The following is a 4418-nucleotide window of genomic DNA, read 5'->3' on the forward strand; positions in this document are numbered from 1 at the left end:
ATGGTGAAACCCCATCTCTACTAAAAATACAAAAATTAGCCAGGCGTGTTGGCGTGTGCCCATAGTCCCAGCTACTCGGGAGGCTGAGGTAGGAGAATCGCTTGAACTCAAAAGGCAGAGGTTGCAGTGAGCCGACATCATGCCACTGCACTCCAGCCTGGGTGACAGAACAAGAATTTGTCTCAAAAATAAACAAATGAAGAACGAAAACAAACAAACAAAAAAAAAAAAACAGAAAAGTTATGACTCCAGGCGTCTATCGCTCAGTCAGGAAATTCCAGAACAGCTGCTCCAGTTCTAACGGAAACCACACTCAGGTTGATTTGATGGGCTATTTCACAACTGAACTAAGTATTTTTTGCCAGGGCATGTGTTAAATTTTCTGTAAGATCCTATCTTTGTTGTGAAACTTGCCAAATAATTTATGAATACTATTTAGCACCATCTCTTCACGCAATCACCATCAATAAAAGGCTTCCTGTCAGCATATGACCTTCACTTGTGTTCCATACTCTCTCTTCCAGTCAAGTTAATGCATTACCATCTTCCTCATGAGGAGAATGAGCTACCACCTGCAGCTTTCCTGCTAGCACACTCTGAAGCTGGCTTCTGCCCCAGCAGGAGAAGTATAAGAGGCCTCTTATACAGGTCTTCCTGCCTAATGTCTGGGGTTGGCCATCCAGTGCACAGGTCTCCTTACTGGCTCCCATCTAGGCTAGATTGACAGCCTTGACCTTGTGCTTACTTTCAGCTCCTCTTCCGGATGTACATACTACATCTCGGTCTCAGCTTTGCCCTAGTTTTGCTGCTTTGGGCTTCCTTCCCTGTATCCAGATACAGCTGTAATCCATTGTGTCCCTTTCTATCATATCTAATGCTACTAAAGACCATGGAATTTATTATTTATTTATTTTTTTTTGAGACAAGGTCTCCCTCTGTCACCCAGGCTGGAGTGCAGTGGCGCCATCTCCACTCACTGCAACCTCCGCCTTCTGGGCTCAAACAATCCTCCCACCTTAGCCTCCCAAATAGCTGGAGCTACAGGTGCATGCCACCACCCCCAGCTAATTTTTATATTTTTTGTAGAGATGAGGTTTTGCCATTTTGCCCAGGCTGATCTTAAACTCCTGGGCTCAAGCAATCCGCCCGCCTCATCCTCCCACAGTGCTGGGATTACAGGCATGAGTCGCTGCACCCAGCCAGATCATGGAATTTATAAAGTTGAATTTTTCTGAACCATCAAAGGGAAAGATGCAGGAAATAAGAGAATGGCAAGTGGAAATGGTATCAAGAATTATTGGCTTCTTGTTGCATGCAGTGATTCTATGTTGGATAATTTCCTTTGGTTCTTACATATACTTACTGAAATGGTTTGGCTCTGTGTCCCCACCCAAATCTCTTCTTGTAGCTCCCATAATTCCCACATGTTGTGGGAGGGACCCAGTGGGAGATGATTGAATCATAGGGGCAGATCTTTCCTGTGCTGTTCACCTGAGAGTTAATGGCTCTCACAAGAGCTGATGGTTTTAAAAACAGGAGTTTCTCTGCACAAGCTCTCTTTGCCTGCTGCCATCCACCTAAGATGTGACTTGCTCCTCCTTGCCTTCTGCCATGATTATGAGGCCTCCCCAGCCACATGGAACTGTGAGTCCAATTGAACCTCTTTCTTTTTTTTTTTTTGTAAATTGCCCAGTCTCGGGTATGTCTTTATCAGCAGCGTGAAAACGGGTTAATACACTTACCTAACTCTCAAAACAGCCTACTAAACAGTTGCTATTGGCATTTTTCAGATGAGGAAACTGAGGCACAGAGAGGTTAAATAATTTGCCCAAGATCACTTGTACAGAAAGTAGACACACTATATAAATTCTCTGAGCCTTAGTTCTTTGTCTATAGCATGGAAATGTAATAGTACCTACTTTCTAGAGTTGTGGTGAGGCCTATGTAAGTTTAAATATGTACGTTAGAACAGTGCCTGGCGTGTTGTGAGTGCTCAGTAAATTCCTAGCAATTAATATTTTGCTTCAAGTATTTGGAGTAAAGTGCTCTCTTTTTTTTAAGCATGGCAGTTAAGAACCATGAAGCCTAGAGCTGCAGAAAGCGCTCTTTGTTACCATGTACAGTGAGCCTGCCTGACAATGAGGCCCATTGAAAAGAAAGCAGAGCTGAGAGATTGAGGAAGACAACATCCATGTAACATTATTTGGGCCCTCAAATCTTTCTGTTCCCAAAGCTAGATGCAACCCCAAACGTCCTAGTTATCTGAGCCAATATAAATTCTCTGTTTTTAAACAAGCTTGAGTTGGGTACCTATGACTTTTGTCTAGAAGAACCTTAAGAGAGTCTCAGGCAGACACTTCTAGAAAACAATGTGCATTTCCAGGTCTTTGCTTTAGCCTTGTGTCAAGGCAGCTAATAAAGCTGGTTTTCAATTGTGCTCAGAGTTCTACAATAGAAGAAAGTAATTTGGTTCTCTTGAGTGTTGAATGGGAAGTCAAGGTACTTATAAGTTGTTGGAACTTTTTTTTTTTTTTTTTNAGCTCCTTTGAATACAGGTTTTACAGTTTGGCAGGCTCATAAGACCCTGATGTCTTAACTTTCCCACTTTACGAATGAGTAAATTGCAACCTGGAAAGATTAAGTAACTTGGACAAGCTGATTAGTCTACTTAGGAGAATAACCAGGTTCTAAACCTTGCTGTCGTTTGAATTCTCTCTGATTTTGGATTTTCAGCAATATAAGCTGCACATAGGTTTTTTTTTGGACATAGACATGCAGGATTACAGTCAGCAGCTTATATCAGCTCACCCGACTCCTAACCTAGCTTGGTGTTTCTCTCATTGTATCATGCTTCTTCCTATCATTAAACACTTTTCCTGTGGCCACCATGTTTACTTAATACAGTAGTCTCCACCACCCATCCACAGTTTCACCTCCACAGTTTCAGTTACCTGTGGTCAACCACAGTCTGAGCATGGGTAAGGAGAGTACAATCAGATATTTGAGAAAGAGAGGAATCACATTTGTCTAACTTTTATTGCGGCATGTTGTTATTTGTTCTATTTTATTGTTGTTGTTCTTAGCCCCTTATTGTGCCTAATTTATAAATTAAGCCATCATAGGTATGTATGTATAGGAAAAAAAATAGTGTATATATGGTTTGGTACTATCTGCAGTGTCAGGCATCCACAGGGGGTCTTGGCACTTACTGCTGTGGATAAGGAGAGACTATACAGTACACAGCAAGTAACAAATGTGCAGTGTAGAGCTCTAGCCCTACAGAATGTTTCTAGAATGCAGTAATGCAGAAAAAGAAGTTCTGTATTTAAATAAATTAATGAGTTAATTACTGGTGGTATGTGCCTGTATTCCCAACTACTCGGGAGGCTGAGGCGGGAGGACTGCTTGAGCCCAGGAGTTTGCGGTTACTGTGAGCTATGATAGCACCACTGCACTCCAGCCTGCGTGACAGAGCAAAACCCAATCTCAACCCTTATAAATAAATAAAATGTATGAGTTGGCTGGGTGCAGTGGCTCATGCCTGTAATCCCAGCACTTCGAGAGGCTGAGGTGGGCAGATCACCTGAGACCCAGAATTCGAGACCAGCCTGGCCAACATGGTGACACGCTGTCTCTACAAAAAAATATAAAAAGTAGCTGGCCAAGATTGCGCCACTATACTCCAGCCTGGGTGACAGAGCAAGTCTCAAAAAAAACAGTATGGCTTAAATTGGTTTCTTTACTGCAGTACTTCTCAGAGCCTTTAATAAGCTGTTCTGCGTTATAAATAGGGCAGGGTGGGGTTAGACATAGGATACAGTGTTTTCAGACTCATCTCACCACAGATCTAGTGTTCTGGGAAATGCAGCATTAGAGGCATGAATCTTCACATTGTTTTCCAGGGTTGAACAATCATCTTACCCCTTGATTCAGTTCTGCCCTCTTCTTTGGTGTTCTTTCTGGATATCCTTTTAATTTTTATGTTATTAATTTATTTTAATTTTTATTTTTTAATTCTAATTTTTTCGAGACAGGGTCTGACTCTGTCACTCAGGCTGGAGTGCAGTGGCACAATCTCAGCTCACCACAACTGCTGCCTCCTGGGCTCAAGCCATCCTCCCACCTCAGCCTCTGGAGTACCCAGGACTACAGGTATGCACCACCACGCCTGGCTAATTTTTGTACATTTTGTAGAGATGGAGTTTTGCCATGTTGCCCAAGCTGGTCTCAAACTCCTGGGCTCAAACGATCCGCCCGCCTCGGCCTCCCAAAGCGCCGGGATGACAGGCGTGAGCCATCGTGCCCAGCCAAGTTCTCCATTTAAAATTTTCACCTTGGCCGGGCGCGGTGGCTCAAGCCTGTAATCCCAGCACTTTGGGAGGCCGAGACGGGCGGATCACGAGGTCAGGAGATCGAGA

The sequence above is a fragment of the Rhinopithecus bieti genome, unplaced genomic scaffold, assembly GCF_001698545.2.
Source record: "Rhinopithecus bieti isolate Rb0 unplaced genomic scaffold, ASM169854v2 scaffold_8309, whole genome shotgun sequence".
Classification (NCBI taxonomy): domain Eukaryota; kingdom Metazoa; phylum Chordata; class Mammalia; order Primates; family Cercopithecidae; genus Rhinopithecus; species Rhinopithecus bieti.